At 41.2% G+C, this 18,932-nt stretch overlaps 1 long non-coding RNA gene across 3 annotated transcripts; it reads left to right on the top strand.

The window, feature by feature from the left end:
* Positions 1-663: 663 nt before the first annotated feature.
* On the top strand, positions 664-15,612 carry LOC117537045. Of its 3 annotated transcripts, XR_004567661.1 has the most exons (7): positions 664-729; positions 991-1,087; positions 12,088-12,168; positions 12,889-13,038; positions 13,911-14,060; positions 14,194-14,289; positions 14,582-15,612. It is a non-coding gene; the product is annotated as an uncharacterized LOC117537045 (long non-coding RNA). The 3 variants fall into 3 exon arrangements; XR_004567662.1 differs by lacking the exon at positions 13,911-14,060 and having other exon boundaries at positions 12,894-13,038; XR_004567660.1 differs by lacking the exon at positions 13,911-14,060.
* Positions 15,613-18,932: the final 3,320 nt, after the last annotated feature.

Genomic DNA, 18,932 nt, shown 5'->3' with positions numbered 1-18,932 from the left:
TTATAACTGACTTTTCTGACTTTCTGTCCGGGATCATGGTGAAATATGATCGTGTTTTGATCTGCGGAGACTTTAATGTCCATGTGTGCTGCGAGTCTAAACCTCTGGTTAGGGATTTTTTAAACCTCCTCGACTCTTTCGGTCTCATTCAGTCTGTGGCTGGCCCAACAGATAAAGGACACACCTTAGACTTAGTATTATCGTTTGGATTGTCTATCTCTGTGGATGAAATCTGTGCAGGAACGCGTATCTCAGACCATTTACCGGTTCTGTTTAAAACCTCGATCCCTTTTGTAGGAGTCGATTCACGTGCTCCTGCGCGTTGTCTGCGTTCAATAGACCTATCGCGAAACCACGCCCCAAATAGAATTTGTCCAATCATATCACAGCGAAAATCCCTCCTGACAGAAAACTCGGACATCACCAGAAAAGCCGTTTGTGGGGCGCATCAAACCAAAACCAGACGTCTGTGATCGAAACCACTGTGAAGAGTTCAGTTTCTATGTTTATTATCTAGCTAATATCTGATGGTGAAACGCTGTGCGTGGGGTACCTGTAATTTCGGACACCAGGTACCCTGAAAGACTGGATGGAGGAGTATATTTCGTACCTTTTCCGAAACCCAAAAGAAAACTCGACAAATGCAAGCGGTGGATTATGCTGTGTCGTCAACCACATACACAACTGAATGTGAAGACAATTATCAAGGACACTTATGTTTGCTCAAAGGTAAGGTCAATTCATAAAGACATCATATTTGACGGTATGTATTAGAAACGTAGACCAAACTATTAGTTTGCTAACGATTGACTTTGACTGCCAACTAGCTAGCGTATATCCAGCCCAGCTAGCTAACGTTAGCTGCCAACTTGTTAGCCAGCTAACTAGCTACAGTGTTATCAACATCAACGTTTGCTGTCTGACTTTTCGTCCTCGCTAGTTAGCTGGTGTTTTTAGCTAACTTTTGCTAACTGTCTTTTCACCTCAAAGCACTTCAGAGATGGGAAGCCAACTCTGGAATATCAGATCCCATCCGGGCTCTCGTGTGTGCTGCTCCGAAAAGACACAGACCCTCACCCAAGAGAAGGTAACGCTACAGTCAGCCAGGTGCATAACAGTGAAAATGATGACCAACAAGGACAGTTATAGTTATAGATTTAATGTAGTGACCACCACTGCTAACATTCAACATCATATTATCATTTCAATGGTTACACAACAGTCACCACTACACACGACAGGCAACAAGATTAGATATTTTATATAAAGAAATACATGGCTACCTTTTTACCTTTTTAACTGTTAACTTTCATCTGCTGTTGCTTTTATTAGCTCTTGCTTCTATTTTAATGTTATTTTAACTTGAACTCCCCCCGCGGCCATTGTCAAGAGTCATTCACGGTCGGCTTTGTTTGTCCGAGTTTTCAAAGGGGGCGTGGCTTAGCGATAGGTCTATTAACCCCTTGTCTGCCTCACAGTTTTCAGATGCTTTTAATACTTATCCGATTTGTAAATTAGAGGTGAACTGTGCTTTTAGTGCGGGTAAGCTTATCTCTTTGTTTGATTCGACATGCACACTAATAATGGATTCCGTTGCTCCTTTTACGCTTAGACGCAACAAAGTTCTCTCAGAGCCGTGGCTCAATGATTGTACTCGCTCTTTTAGACGTGCTTGTAGGCGTGCAGAGATAAAATGGAAAAAAGATAAACTTCATGTCTCCTTAGAAATTCTTTGTGCTTTGTTGGAGTTAGTGGTTTTAAAACCCACCTCGGCTCCGCGTGTTCGTTTTGTGAATGGGTCAGATTAACAGAGGAAGAATTCACAGCAACCATTGGTAAGGTTATAACAAATATGCTGATTTAATGGCCAAAGACACAATAACACTATTTCACGGAGTAATCCGGATTACCCCGGCCCTGGTTCCTCCCGCTGGGAAAGCTTACTTACTTCGTCTTGGCAGCAGGAGAAAAGAGACACCAGGACTCAACAGGAGATATTGTAAAAAAAACAAGGGAGGAGTCGGGTGAAATTCTCCTCCCACAGAGCCCATCCTGCAGCATTCCAGAAACTTCAGTTGTGTCAAAAGAATATTCCCTTGCTCACAAAGATAACACACAGATTTAATCTCTCATATCTCCAATTTCTGGTTACACAGACTCATGCCCGGCGCCGTGGGAGGGCCAGGGAGGGCCAGGCCCTCCCATTTGACATTCCTGCCCTCCCCCAATAAACACGTTTTTTATTATTTATAAAAATTAAAAAATATATATATTTTATTTTTTTAATTATAAATAAACTGTGAACTTTTATGCTACGATGTATGTGATGTCAGAACAAACAAAAAAAATCGCAGGCTACGTCAAATAAATGCATGTGTCTGTGATTTGTGATTCGTCCCCATTTAGACCAATCACAGCGTCACACTCTGCCGCCTATTCTGGATTTGTTTATTGTGCATTCTGTAGACTCCCATTTCTGTTTGAATTACAAAATGGACATAAAAAATTGGCTCAAAAGGTCTAAGGATTTATTAAAACGAAATAGCGATGAAAGAACTGCAGCCGATGGTGCTGCTGGCGACCCTGCACCTGCCGTTGCAGCAGCACGCCTTAATGTCACAAGCTTGACCTCGGCAAACCCCGGGACTGAGTTAGCGATGATCTTGGGGTTAATAAACTCAAGCAGGTGAAGCTGGATCGTTATCCAGGGAGATTGTTTTCAGGAAAGAAGCGCACTTTTGCCGCTGCATGGTACACAACAGACCGGCTTGAATATTCGTTAAAAGCAGACGCAGCCTTTTGTTTCCCCTGTAGACAGTTTAAAGTGAATACGTCTTCATCTGATGCGGCTTTTACTGTCAAAGGTTTTTACGACTGGAAACACGCATTACAGACTGATAAAGGACTGCTAAGGCATGCCGCATCAAAAGAACACATTTCATGTGAGAGTTTGTGGAGAGAGAGACAGATACGCGAGGAAACAAATAAGGAAATGAGTACTTTGGTGCAGATCAGCTGGCACGGAGCCGTTATTACGTGTCAGCTGTCGTTTATATTATAGCTTTTTTAGCTGTCAACCTTGCTCGTGATTTACCTGTGTTTGTGCTGCCACGCACACAATGTTTCAAAGTGGTTTCTATGTTGCCCTTTATTTGTGTATGTTTGCGATAAGTGTGCGTCTTTACGCAATGCTGTTGGCCTTGCTGTTTGATATATATTGTGCCGCAGGCCCGCAGCACGTGACGGTTTTGTGTGCCCTCCCATGAAAATCATAGGCCCTCCCTTTAGATTTGTTCTGGCGCCGGGTCTGCACAGACTGCTTATTATTAATACAAAGTAATTCAACACACACATCTACTATTCAAGATATGTAGACTTCTCTGACCTGCTGGAGATCCTAAGAAGAATATCCCCTTCCCCCCCCCCCTAGTCTCCTGTCCTGCCTAACTGCACCCCCTTTATGTTGTAGCAATTTTAGTCCTCACATTTATGAAAGAATAAAACAGAGAAATCAATATAAAACACAAGTACAGGTATCGTTTTGAGCAGTAATCCCATCTAGCTGCTGCTAGACACACTTCTTCCCCAAACATCTTTAATGCACACACATCTTTATCATTAACAGAAGTTGATTGTTCTTGTAGCCGAAAGGCTTCTGTGAACTTCCCTTCACCTCGGAGTCTGCTTTACTGGACTGAATACATTTATTGATAATTCAGAAGGACTATTGTCTCTCTTAACCATGTGACTCAATTCTCAAGGCTTTGTATGGGTCTGCCTGCCATGCATCATTAACTACAAGAATGTAACTGCATTAAATCTGAGGAAAATCCCCCCCTGGCTTCCCCTGTTACTTGCCCAGACTATTGATAATTAACAGAGAAACTCAAGGGGCCTCCTTCCATATCTGGAAATTGCAACAAGACTTTCTGCCATTCAAACGTAACACTTCTTATATATCAGGTGATAAAGTCTTCAATTCTCCACAGCTTGCCTTTCCGATTATCAGACTTAAAACTTAAACAAGGCATTTTGAAACATATCCCCTGTCATTCTTTTCTCAACTCAACATTGTATAAATCTATCAGAAACTGAGACCCAAAGTACTTGAAATCTTTGGGAACAGAACACCACTTTCCATGGCAGTGAAGGAACCATGAGAGGTGTAACCTGAGTGCTAGAAAGCAGTCTCCTTGTGGTGAATCATCAGCCCTCCCCCTCGGAGGAATAGCCAACAAGGACAGCTGATAGGGAGGGGGAGATGTGGCTTTCCCTTCACGGGTGGAACTGATCAGAGAGAAGTAGACTCCTCTGCTGCCTCGACAAGTCCCCCAGCCCGCTGACAGCCGCTTCCGAGTAGTCTGCTGTAGGGCTGTCCTCAGGATCCTGCTCCTCCAGTCCACTGATGGCTGCTTCCGAGTAGTCCTCCTCTGCGAGGGCCACGTCCGCCCTGATGTCGTCCCCTGGTCCTAGCAGGTGGTTTCCCCGCCGCACACTGGCTTCCGTGGTACGAGCTGTCCCCCTTTCCTCCTATTGCGGATGGCATGAGAGATCCGCTGGGTCACTCGGTCGGGGCCGGAGAGCCTGGGGTTGAGCCACTTTGTCCTGATGACCTTCAGCCAGACAAACTCCGCTGTGTCAGCCTCCTGCGTCCCCCTTTTGGCGCCAGCAACCTGTGTGGAGAAATCTGATACAAATCCCTCAAGCCTACGCTCAGGGCTCCTGGGCCCTCAGCTATTTGGCCCACCACTGCGTAGGCCGCTTGGAGCCTGTTGGTGGGGTGTCTTAAAACAACAGACGTCTGTGAACAGGTTTTCTAAATTAATTGTAGACCTCCTATCTGCCAGTGCAGCTTCAGAATCTTAATACTTGGACTGTGCTAACTAAATAAGAACCCCAACATCTTTAGGTAAACTAAATAACATATTTCAATAGCTCTGAATTTATGACAAGCATCTGTGTTTATTTTTAAATAAAATCCTTGAGATCCCATTTAAAATCTAAATATAATATGAACTGCTAATGTTTCTGTTAAAGAAACACACTAATGTTATAGATTCAAAAACAACCAAAATCATGATACTGACAAAGTGAATGATTTCCTGGTGATATTGCTTTTACCCTTAGATATTATCACGCTGAAAAAATGAATACAGAATTCCAACAAACTGTCATCAAATGTCTTTCTATTATGAATTTAGATGAAATGTATATCCCCATAATGACCTAAACAATAAAGTCTATGGCTTTTACTTCTTTACCAGGCTAGTTACATGATGTTGTCTAAATTAAATTCTGTCTCATTACATTACTATGTTTTAGCTTTAACTGTAATATGTTCTTTCTACATTTCAAACCTCAGTTACTTTAATACCTGTTGAAACATTACTCACAGGTCAACTTCTTCAGTATTCCATTCTGGAGTTACATCTCTCACATCTCCCTTGGCCACTGATTCTGCATCTGTGTTACCTGTTATAACTCAATCAATATTAGAAACATGTCAACATTCATCAAACAGTATCTTATCCCCAGATATGGAGCAGGTCAATTCTAAAACTGTCAATCAATAGTCAGATTGAACAATCGAGTTGGGGCAGCAGGTTCCTTTCAGTCCCTAAATGAAAAATGTACAGTGTGAAGTTTACACTCCCCCTTTTTACACATGAACTCATGTGTAACCAAAATCCTGTATGGGAAGAAAACCTTCAGGTAATAATGGATTATAAGAAAATACCAAACATTTTTCCCAAATGTACATCCATCATTTCCACAGTAAACACTTCAGTGAAATGAAGTGTTTCTCTCCATCATTCAGTCCTAAAAGAAACAGAATCTTCATGTTTTAGTTTGAGTTTCACATTCTGCAAACTCCTGTGGGAGTGCACAAGTGCGGTTTTCCAATTCTGTGGAATTGTGTTGAGCCCCAGAATAATGTGTTAGTCCAAAAGCATGCTTGATTAGTCATTGTTTTAAATCATGCAGTTGCACTGATCACATGCAGACATACACTCACATTCACACTCACACTGTCAGGTTGTAAAGTCAAGTTTGGTCAGGTACACCCCAGAGTCAGTCATTGACAGTGCCTTCTCAAGTTACACTGTCGGTCAGGGTCAAATGTCAGTTGGTCTCAGTCTTTGTGGCCATGTGTCGTGCTCTGCAGAGACTTTGATATTTCAGCATAGGCCAGTATCCTTTGTCTACAAAAATCTGTCATATATGGAGCGCCATCATTAATTAATTCACGATTACAACTATCATTTTCCAGATATCTCTAACTTTTCATCGGAACAGCTGTTTCCCACATTCCCTGAAAAGTGTTAGCCAAAAATCTATATTAAAATGTCTAATAGATCTATTTCAGAAACTTGTGCATATAATTATTATCTTGAGTCAAACCATTACTAGGACCTGTGTAGCTTTTCATAGGTCATTTATCATTTATCTTCAATTCTGGTCTACCTAAAAACAATGTTAAATTATTTAGCAGTGTGTGGAACCCCGGGTGTCCAAACATGCAACAATTACTCCCTACTTTATCCTATGGTAATAACTATGGCACAATGGTGAAATCAATACTTTATAGATTGGAATACTATATTTGGCTTGGCACCAGCTCTCCCTTTAGCCTTATCCATACAAATAAAGATTTGTCTTATAGAGTGGTTCCTAAAATTACCCTTTTAATGGTGATCAATATTGTAACAAATGAGATCAGTACTTTATTCACAGGTGAATAAAAATCTCTTGAAGAATGATTTGTTAACATGATGAAAAGATTGAAGCACACGGTTCTACTCTGTCATGTCTCCCCCTTTATCCCTCAGTGTGTTTTAGGATGATTCTCATTTTACTTTAATAGTTTCCTCTTTACTGCTATTGTTAATTTACTAATTGATTAATTCATGGTTAATACAACTTTTTCTTCACTTATTTATCAAGTCAATTCAAGTTCTTTAAATGTGCGCTTATAATAAGTGTGTTTATGTGTAAACTCACTCATTCCCGTTGATTCCCTTCCCCTCTCCTCTGGTTCATATCAAGCCGTGACCCCGGCCACCTCACCTTCTGCTCGACCAACTCCTCTGATTCTGACTCCTCCCCCTTTGTCCATCAGCTGTAACTCTTTGAGGCAGCCATCTGCCCAGCTACATCTGCAGCCCCCATCATGCCGCGGTTTTTGTACTGCTTTGCATTTTTTGTACTGCTTTGCGATTCTGCTCTCATGTCCCACACTTTGCTCTTGTGCCAAATCTCGTGGCTCAGCTTGGAACTTCATGCCCTGCCTGAGGGACTGATGAGAGTAGATATCTGCCTGTCAGCAAGCTGTTTGGTTCTGGATGCCACAGGTGGAGATAGTTCTGGATGCAGTTGTTGGTTCAGTTCTGGTTCTCTGTCTGGTCTATTGAGAAGGAGCAGTCTCCTGGTCGGGTTAGGCCTTTGTTTGCTCAGCGGATCGGGGTCTTAGCCGTCTGACGGGCAGAGAGAGAGAGAGTCCAGGTCTCGGGACGCATTACCTATAGAAATTCTAGCACACTGAGGTTAAATAAATCCAACCCTTTCCACTCTGTCTCTTTCTAATCATACTATTTGTCTTAGTAGTTAACTGCCATCTAAACAACACAATTAATGTCTACTAATGATATTACAAAAACTCCCTCTAATAATCGTTTCGTCCATTGTGACATATTTACCCAAACTAAGTTTTTCAACACCTACATGTTTCCAGCATCGCATATTTCACACACTATGAAATAACCTCCCTGTACTTAAAAATCCCACTGCTTGGTTAGAACAATAGTAAACCTGCAGAGCACACTAATCAGATCACAGTAATGTAATTTGACCCAAGTGTAGGCCTATGTCGTTCCTAAAAATGTTAGCAAACTCCAACTACAACATTTATAGACAAATTGATTTAGCAAAATGAAATCTTATGTAATTCAAAATGTGACAAAAGAACAATGATTTGTCTTACACAAGATTGTGGTCTAACAGAATGACTCTTGACCTCATGGGGTCAAATAACTTGGATGCTGATCATCCTGAACATGTGGCCTGAAGAACAAGAGGACCTCTTAATCATTAACACAATGGACTCTCAGAGATGAGATCTAGCCATGAGGTGGCTGACTTTAAAATGAACTGTGACAAATAAACCACATACGTGTGGGTACATTATATTTTACACAATATAACACAAAACAACACTCCATTAAAACAATAACCACTCAAATGAGCCTTGGTGAAAAGCATGAAAAACAAAACAACTTAATCTACTCTCATTGTTCGTGTACATCTTTACTCCAACTATTGATCATAGTTCCTTGTCTCTCTCTCTGTAGAGGTTTCTCAATACTCAAATTTCCCCTCCTCGACTCCCCTCCTCGGTTCCCCTCCTCGAGACTTAGACCCGCCCACAGGAGATGCGAGCGGAGGACCGAGGAGGGGAACCGAGGAGAGAGGAGGGGAAGCAGCAGACGTTTAAAGAAATGAGAACTCCTCTCCTCTGAGCGGTCATATTAAAGCGACGTCCGTTCAATATTACGTGGCAACAGCTGCATCAGCTGTCGAGTGTTTTGTCATAGCGCTGTATTTTATAATCTCTGTTAGATCAGCTGAACATTGTTCCCCCACATATTTACTTTGAATTAATTGAGAGTGCGGTATACCGTATAATGAGACAATAACAGGCACAGATGCGGGGACACACACACAAATATATTTATATAAATATATACAATTTAAAGTATGAGAGCTCAGCACTCTCATAATAACGTAACACAATCAGAGACTGGATATATCCCCCCCCTCTCTTTGGTTGCTGAAATGGGGAATTGAAATTACGGGCCAAAAGTTGTATTTACAAGTATTAACTTGTAATAATAATAAGCCACTTACAATTTTCCGTGAGATCAGGGAGCAGATATAAGATGGAAGTTTCCCTAACATACAAAGCCATGTTAGGGAAACTTCCATCTTATATCTGCTCCCTGATCTCACGGAAAATTGTAAGTGGCTACTGCCTGAGATCGAATGCATTTTATTAAATGTGCCAACTGCTAGGACTGTCTTAGGGAAGACAGCTTTTCGATGCGCAGCTCCTCTGTCTTGGAATAGTATGCAAATTAAATGGAAACTGAACAATCTGGTGCCACTAAATGTTTTTAAAGCTCGGTTGGATGCTACTCAATCGGAAGCTATTGGTACCTGTTTATGTGGATAATTATGTAAATGATGCTGTATGATGTCCTTTTGTTGTTCTATTTATGTTTTTATGTTTCATGTGGAACTACTTGAGCAGGTCTCCCTTGAAAAAGAGATCAATGATCTCAATGGGATTTATCTGTATAAATAAAGATTTGAAATTAAATTAAATTAAAAGTAAGCAGAGGACACCAAACCAACTGAGACCCGTCTGTCCGCCGCATCTACGCACTGTACAACACACACCTACATACTGTACCACACACACACACATACACACTGCCTACAACACACACTTACAGCTCCTAAAGCATAATCAGGCTACAGCCGTTGTGTATTTTATTATGTGACGCACTAAATGGTCTTAGAAAAATATCGACTCTTTGTACTACAGCAAATAAAGAGAGTAATGTAGGCCTGTTATACTGAGTGATATTGTACACTGCTCTGCTTTCTGCACGGAACGCGATGAAAGCAGTTTCTAAAATAATATCCAGAGGATGCATGCAGAGCTGTCATTGGCTGAGATAAGTCCGGCCGTGCGTCACGCCTCCACCGTTCCCGGAAATGCATCCGCGGAGGAGCCGTGGAGGAACTATCAGTGTATCCTCGGTTATAGCTCCTCCAGAGAGCCTCCTCGACGCTCGATGCTCGGTCCTCGGTGTGCATTTAGAGAAATGAGACGTCCTTCAAAATGGCGCGCTGAAATTCATTTCCGGGTCACTACCGGAGGACCGAGGACCGAGGAGTCGAGGAGGGGAAATTTGAGTATTGAGAAGCCTCTTCTGTCTCTCTCTCTCTCCCTGGGCCCTGCAGCTGTCCACAAGCTTCTCTCATCAATCACTTCCATGTGTTATCAAACCGTGTGAGATGGCTTTTAGCCTTGTGCAGCACCTCTGTAATGTTTAAACATTAACAGCTTCCCTCTGACTGACAAAGTTACACAACCTTAAAAACACAATTGTGGTGAATTGTTTGCGCTCTCAGTTTCCTATCTCACTGTTGTATGATCAATACCACTCCTAAATAACATTACAATATATATTTCCTACAGTGAGTTTGTTATCTAATGTTTAACAAATTCTCCTCTTTCTATGTCTAATCTAAGTGGAATAATCCACTATTATATTTAATGTGAATCGAACCTTAACCTCAATGTACTTAATATACTCAGTAAAACCTCTTTTTACTTTCCCTCAACGTTACTGTATGTAATTAAATTCCTCTGAAATATAATTAAGTACAATTCTCAGTTAATGACGAATACCACGAAATTCACAATGCAATGCAATAGTAACAATCAGTTCTCAAAACTTCTCATAAAAACCACAATGTGACATAACTGTATCCCACAAAAACTATGCTAAAAACAACAAATTATAGTTTCTTATTTATTTAAATATCTACCACCTCAAATCACACATTGATCTATTAATTTTCAATGTTATTCACTCCAACTTCAGATCACTCGTTGATCTTTCACTCCTTGTTTTAAATTCAACGCTCAGCAGCCATTTTTCAGGCATTAGAGAAGAGAGCAAGCAGTCTGGCTCCGGGCTGCTGCACAGCAATTAGAGCAATGTGGAGAAAGGGGGGCTTTTCTTTCTTTTTCTTTTTTTCTGGTATCCTTCCATTATGACTTCGCATTTCTTTATCTGACTAAGGCTATTCTATGTTCAATAATATATTGTATTTATTCATAAGCACATAAATATATCCTCCACGCTGTCTGTTCAGCTTTTAAGATGCGATATTTCTTTCAACAGAATGGGCGTTAAACCCAACAGAACAAGACAGTGAGAAATCCGTTAATTTCAATGGCTTTTGAAGTTCGCGTTTCTGCACTGTAAAAACGCAAACTTAAAATTGTTGGCCTGAAAATATTTAGTTTGTAAAGTGAACAAAAAATATTGAATTGAGTTGCTTACTACATTAAAGTAGTTCTCTCGACTATCTTTATTATGTTGCTTGTTTAAAGTGTGTGTCATTTAATAAATTCAGTTGGCAAAACTTAAAAATCCAAGGTTAGAGTTCAAACTAAGTTCTTTGTGTATGCTTCGAGCTATAGATGAGAGTAACACCTACGTCACTTCCGGGCAAAAATTACGGCCCCGCCCACTTTTTGGGGAAAACAACGCTGTCATTTGAATGGCGGTCAATACAAATTCTGAAGTTTTTGCCAATCCGATCAAATTTTTTGGAAAACCGTGGATTTTTGGATCTTCAAAGAGCTTGATTACGATGGCCAGTCAGGCAAACAATTACATTCGATCATTGGAAATCGACAATCCGTCTCGATATATGGTTAAATTAAAATCAGTAGGCGAGCCTGTAATTTCTCCAGCTGTTACTCTCATGAGCGAGGCGGAAAATAATAGTTTTAACATGCCAAAAAGCTGCTGTGTCGTTTATTGCACCTCAAACATAAAAAATAATCAAGAGTTCAGTGTTTCTGAACTTCCTCTAAGAACAAAGGACAGTAGCAGAAGAGCTCTGTGGCTTTAGGCTCGATCGCCATTCAAATGACAGCGTTGTTTCCACCAAAAGTGGGCGGGGCCGTAAAGTGACGTAGATGTTACTCTCATCTATGAACATCGATAGCCTATTGCTATATTTAACCATATATCGAGCCCGATCGTCGATTTCGAATGGCTTAATGCAATTGTTTGCCTGTCTGGCCATTGGAATCGGGCTCTTTGAAGATCCAAAAGTCTCCGGTTTTCTTACATTTCTGATCGGATTGGCAAAAACTTCAGAATTTGTATTGACCGCCGTTCAACTGACAGCGTTGGTTTCCCCCAAAAGTGGGCGGAGCCGTTATTTTTGCCCGGAAGTGACGCATTTGTTACTCTCATCTATGAACGGGGTCTCCAACAGAAATCTGCAGGGGGTTTTCTACAGTATTTCGCCTTCACATGTTCGGCAGTGCTGTTCTCAACGGGACTGATCATCCTCAAGGTGAGCACTTTGTTTGAATGTTGTATTGAAATTATGAATATAGAAAATGACTGATTTAAAGTGTAACATTAATTGATTGCGAATTATTTAGTTGATTGTTAGTGAATTATCAGTTACTGTGGCACTATATTTTAGTTTGTGGTACATTAGCCGAGTTTAACATTAGCTAGCTAACGCTTCTCTTCAACAGGAAAAATCTTTTAGAAACGTTTATGGCCCTAGACTTCTAAGGTATGCTACGATGGACAAGTGTAGCCAGAAACGTGGTCGGCTGTTAGCTTAGCACATACAAGTTGAATATCAGTGGCAGAAAAATATAACTATGAATGGGGGTTTTAGCAATATTCTGGCAACCCGTCTCTCGGCCAGCATTGAGGACATGCGGGTTCCTATTATACATCCATGCATGCGGGTCTGTCAGGTCGAGCCTGGCGTGAGAGGAAACAGAACGTTAAACTGTTTTATGGCCAGAATATATGGTAAAAGACGGACTGCATAATTAAGGGAGGATTACCGTGAGTTAACGATCAACTAGAATGTAATGTGTGTGAGGGAATCAACCGTTTAAGAGCACGATATCAGCAAACATGTTTTCACCGTAGCTCCAACGATATTATTTTAAATATGAAATGTTAAACAACATTTAAGGTTAAACGTTTTACAGCTTCATAGATCGACATGTCTGATAGGTGGTAACAGTCATTTCTCTGTCCCCGTCAGTGCAGCAGACCGACGGAGACGAGACGACGGAGTGTGTTGAAGCGGCCTATATGAACAACTACAATCCCCGGTTCAGGTGGCGACTGGCGCGCTAACGGAGCTCCAGGAGGGAAAACCTTTGCGACGCTGAGGTTCGGCTGATTTGCAAAGGTATGCTAACATGGATGTGTGTTGTCTGCCACATGGTCGGCTTTTAGCTTGAAAAATATACGATGGTGCATATTAGCGTTAGCATAGGACAGTAAGAAAGGTACTACTTATTACTGCAAGAGCAGCTAGTGGTAAGGACCTCGGACAACTTAAATTTAAAACATGCTATTGAGACATGTGCCGTCAGTTTGAGGCGTGATTGAAGGTCATTCCAAGACCAAGGACCACAATAAAAAAGAATCCTTTTCCCAGCCTCAGTCCGCACAGCAGGAACCTGGAACCTATCCAGGCACTGGATCTGAGGTTGTAAGAGTCACAAACTGGAGCAAATCTGGCAAGTTTAGTGTTTTATTCCGTTATAACAAAATAGCAATAAACAACGGTTCCCTTTTTAATGCCATTCTTAAATAAATGCAACAAGCTGTAGTTTTTGTAGACTGTAAATACACCAACTATATCTTTAGTTTATGATTTGTGTTATCAAATGTGTTCTGCGGCTACAGATATTTATTTTTTGTGGAAATGGGGCTGAAATGGGGCTCTTGTGATAGTAAAGGTTGCAGACCCACCATATATATCATTACATTACATGTCACTTGTTTAGACGCTTTTATCCAAAGCGACTTACATACTCAATACTGTGGGCAATCCCCACAGGAGCAATTTGGGGTGAAGTGTCCCAGGGACACAACGACATGCTGGCTGCAGTGGGGTTTGAACCTGTGACCCCCTGATCCCAACACCAAGGCTCTATCCACTGCACCACACGCCTCCCGTGTATATATCATACACAGTTTGTGTATATCTATGTATTGCAGCAAAAAACTGTGAAAGGTAAATTGACCATTTTGGCTTTTTAATTCTAATTACAGATATCATATGAAATGCAAATATTGTGATTTCGTCAGCTCAAGTCATGAGAGTGTACTGAGGCACCAACGACTTCGGCACGGAAGAGGAAATCACTGGCCCTGTGCCTACACCGACTGTGTCTGCACCTTCAGAACCTATGGGGCATTGAGGTCATACCTCACCAGAGAAAACTTGCCGTTTTAAATAAATCACAAATGGATCCTGACTTCTGAGATTCAGAAATGACCCTTTAATCACTCATTTTAACCATAAATCCTAATGCTCTGTTTTTCTGATTTACAGACATCTGACATTGCACAGCAACGAATGAGAATGTGTCTGGAAGGTCTGCCCTTATTTGTCTGTGACAGTGCAGAGAAGCTCTTCCTGAAATGCCTGGTGTGTACAGTATGGTTGTCCATTAATCATAAGTCTACATTTAATGTCATACAAGTGCAGTTATTAAGTTTTCCTATAATCATAGATAAATCTGTTTTGAAGATGAAGGCCGATTCTCAGGATAAATACTAGACCTGCTACATAACTACTAGTGAACTAGTTGTACAACAGAACAGTTAACATTTTCACAGTTATTGTGTCATTGCTGAGCAATCAAACCAGTGTTTTATTTGCAGTTATATAATATCCTTATTTGGTAAATAATAATTGCTTATCTGCTTTCTACATGCAGGACACTGATCCGGAAGAAAAGCAGACTGCTGGTGTCAAGATGGGAGTCCTCACTGTTCTCGTAGATGATGGTGGACCTACCCCGTCTCAAATGGTCAACAGTATTGCTGTTGTCTTGGAAGAGACAATTGTACTCTTGGATCTACCAGACATCCCAACTGCATTTGTCTACCTTTTTGGTCTACTCTATGCCCTGAACATTGAGTTTCCAAAAGAACACAAGTACACTTTTGAGACTGTTCAGCACATCTTCATGGGACTTTCCACCAGTTGCTCACAGCGGATCAGGAGTTTGAAAACAAAGCTCTTAATCTAAGTGAGCATTGGCAAATTCAAAAACGGATTCACAAGATGTCCCCATTTCATTTTCCTGCCTTCACCGCTGTTTGTGACTTGAACATTCAGTTCCCAAAACCAAACTAACCCAACTAACTAACTAAACCAACTAACTAACCCAAATAACCCAAGTTCTTTATCTTTACAGATAAAATGTTAACTAGTGACATGAACATCTAGCTACATTTTCAAAGACATGTTCTCACTCTTAAGGCACAAGCACCCTTTTTCTCTAACATTATTTCACATTTTTCTCAAGCTGGCTTGCATACTCGTTGTTGTAATATTGCAAGGACTAGTTAGTAGTTACTGCCACAATTGTTGTCTTGCAGCTGTTTTTTTTTTGTATAAAGAGCCATATGAGTAGTGGAAGAGTTGGAAATGGTGTGGTCCCTCAGAGTTGTGTTGGGAGAAATCACTGGCTGTTTACATGCCGTTTTACAGATTGTTCATTTTCGTTATTAAACACTAACTTTGGCATATAACTTTGCCATTTGTTATTCCATAGCTGCTATTGTTTTGACAGCAGGCTTATTCAAAGGGTGGTTTGCACATTTTTATGGAACCCTAGCCTTATGGAAGACTTTTAGTGATGGTGTATTTTCAATGTTGTTACACATATTCAGTATCATTGGAAATCTTTGTTTTTTACAGTATTTTTATAACAGAAGTTTGTAATAAAAAATCTGAATTTTGTATATGTTTGATACATTTTCTGAAACAAAAATATTAACTTTGCACAACTTTCACTTAATGGAATTGTTAGTATGTAGTACTCAAAATAAGAAGTTTCTATACATATGAAAGGTACATTTTCTAGACCAAAAATAATAACTTGGCACAACTTTCACTTAATGGAATTCTTTGTATGTGGAACTCAAAGTTAGAAGTTTTTAAACGTATGAAAGATACATTTTCCAAACCAAAGATAATAAGTTAGCACAACCTTTACTTATTTAAAATGTTAAGTATGCAGAACTCAAAACTTGAAGTTGTACAAAATTTGAATGAGTTGTCTCGACAAAATATAATTAGTTGACTCAATTGAAAAGAGAAACTTAGAAATGTTAGTTGGCCTCAAAACTTAAAAATCTTGTGCAGCCTGTTGCCTTGAAATTTTGAGTTGTCCTAACTTTTTTTTTTTTACAGTGTGCGCTTGGATCTTTACATATAATACAACTGCAGCGACCTATGACACTGGAAAGCATTATTCTGATTGGTCACGGATGGAGACTCGATACAACCATTTGACCCCCCCAGGATGTACAGCCTGTGAGAACGCAATATCTCGACTAAGCTAAAGACGTGATGCCCTTTCAGTCGCCAGAGACTCAACACCTGACGCTGAAAATACTTCGCTGCTTCACTTGTAGCGAACGAGTTTAGCCGTATGATTCTGAGAAATCTACGAAGCTTTTAACCGTTGCTTTATTTATTTATAACTTACCTACCTATGCTAAACTATGCATTGCATTCTTTACCGTAAATGACACTTGGAAAAATCTTTGACAACTCTAAAATTTAGCTTGAGCCAATTACAGACTTTCGATAGAAACAGGCGTCCGTTTTACCTTTCAGTTGTAGGATCCTTAGTTGTCAGAGATTATTCCAGGCATCTCCCTCCGTCCGCTGGCTGCTAGTGTTTTCCTCTAAACAACCCTTTTCACCCACGTCGGGGTCACTACTTTGTTGGAGTTAGTGGTTTTAAAACCCACCTCGGCTCCGCGTGTTCGTTTTGTGAATGGGTCAGATTAACAGAGGAAGAATTCACAGCAAACATTGGTAAGGTTATAACAAATATGCTGATTTAATGGCAAAAGACACAATAACACTATTTCACGGAGTAATCCGGATTACCCCGGCCCTGGTTCCTCCCGCTGGGAAAGCTTACTTACTTCGTCTTGGCAGCAGGAGAAAAGAGACCAGACACCAGGACTCAACAGGAGATATTGTAAAAAACAAGGGAGGAGTCGGGTGAAATTCTCCTCCCACAGAGCCCATCCTGCAGCATTCCAGAAACTTCAGTTGTGTCTAAAGAATATTCCCTTGCTCACAAAGATAACACAAAGATTTAATCTCTCATATCTCCAACTTCTGGTTACACAGACTGCTTATGTGCAACTCGATTTTGACAGGAAAGCAACTGGAGACTTCTAGAATTGTGTGAGTAACATTCTGTTTTTAGACTTCTCTGTTTCAGTGTGTGTACTCTGTATCAATGCTCTGTAGTTGATCTGACTGAAATTGTGATTTTAAATCTCAAAACCGCTACAGTATTAGTCAGGCAGAAACTTGGGACAAGTAATTTGACTGAAACCTTAAAACTGAACTAACTGACTGCTTGGATTAAGTTTGATTTAAACATTTGTGGAATACTAAGAGCTTTATTGAGTAGGTGTAACTGTATTAAGGGTTAAACTCATAACTTTATACCTTAGGGTTTAATGTAATTGTAAAACCATTGGGCCACTTAAAATACAATGACAAGTCAGGAGGGAGCCAGTCTAGATTTCCTTTTGAGGGCCACCAGCTGCAGAGAGTTAACTAATTAAAGGGACGTGGCCCCACAGCTGTGAGAACTCAGCAATCAGGTGTCCATTTTAGGTAGCACTTTCCTGGAGCGTCAGCTTCAGCGTCAGACAGGCTAAGACTGACAAAGACATTGGAGTCCTGCGGGAGTAAGACTGACAAAGACATTGGAGTCCTGCGGGAGTCACGAGGGAGGCAAAGAGGAGGCAAATCCTACTTTGATTGAGCTAAAGTATCGCTGGTGTTTTATTTTATTTGGTTGTTTAGCCCCTCATGCTATAATCATGTGTATTTTCTCCATTCCTGTTTATGTGTCTTCTCGCAATTATCACTGGCCCCGTGTATCTCGTAATCGATATAACCGGCCTGCTCTCGTCTATCCCACATGCTCCACTGAGATCCAACATCTAGTTTCAGGCGGCCTGTGGAACTGCCAGTCAGCTGTTCCTAAGGCTGACTTCATCTCTGGCTACGCTTCCCTGCAGTCTCTGGATTTCCTTGCTCTCACTGAGACGTGGATTACTCCATCCAACACATCCACCCCAGCAGCTCTCTCCACAGCATATTCCTTCTCCCATACACCCAGACCCACTGGCAGAGGAGGTGGCACTGGTCTCCTGCTCTCTCCCAAATGGAGCTTTTTCCTCTTCAAGCTACCTAACTTCACTCCTTCCACCTTTGAATTCCATGCCGTCACAGTAACCCATCCTATACAATTAACCATTGTTGTTCTCTACCGTCCACCAGGCGCCTTGGGGGACTTCTTGGAGGAATTAGATCATCTCCTCTCACACATCCCTGAAACTGGTCCTCCCGCTGTTTTTCTCGGAGACTTCAACCTCCAGACAGGGAAGATAGACGAACTAACATCTCTGTTAACCGCCTTTGCTTTCTCACTGTCTCCGTCCCCACCAACTCATAAAGCTGGCAATGTCCTTGATCTCATATTCTCAAGGAACTGTACTACTTCTAACCTCTCTGTAAACCTGCTCCACACATCCGATCACTTCTTCATTTCATTCTCTCTACCCCTTTCCAAACATAACAAACTAATCTCTTCTCATCCTGCACCTGTCCGCCGTAACCTTCGTTCCCTCTCCCCCTCTACCTTTGCCTCATTGCTGCTCTCAGCCCTCCCTTCCTCGGACTCGTTCCAACTACTACCTCCAAACTCTGCTGCAGAAACTCTCCTCTCTACTCTCTCATCCTCTCTGGACTCTCTCTGTCCTCTCACATCTCGGCAGGCTCGTCAGTCCCCTCCTGCTCCCTGGCTAAATGATGCACTGCGTGCTAATCAGTGGCGGCACTAGGGGGTGGCTACTTGGGCTCAAGCCCCGGATGTTTTCTGAAAAGCCCCGGATGTTTCACTTAAACATTTTTTTTATTTTTTTTTTTTGAAAACGTCTCGGGAGTAATGTGCAGTACCGGAGTCCACCAGAGAGGCAGCCACTGTGGGACATTAGCCTGTGTACTGCGTAGCCTGCCCT

Source organism: Gymnodraco acuticeps, unplaced genomic scaffold (assembly GCF_902827175.1).
Source record: "Gymnodraco acuticeps unplaced genomic scaffold, fGymAcu1.1, whole genome shotgun sequence".
In the NCBI taxonomy this organism is placed as follows: Eukaryota; Metazoa; Chordata; class Actinopteri; order Perciformes; family Bathydraconidae; genus Gymnodraco; species Gymnodraco acuticeps.
The sequence above is the reverse complement of the archived record's forward strand: the minus strand, read 5'-3'. Positions and strand labels throughout refer to the sequence as shown.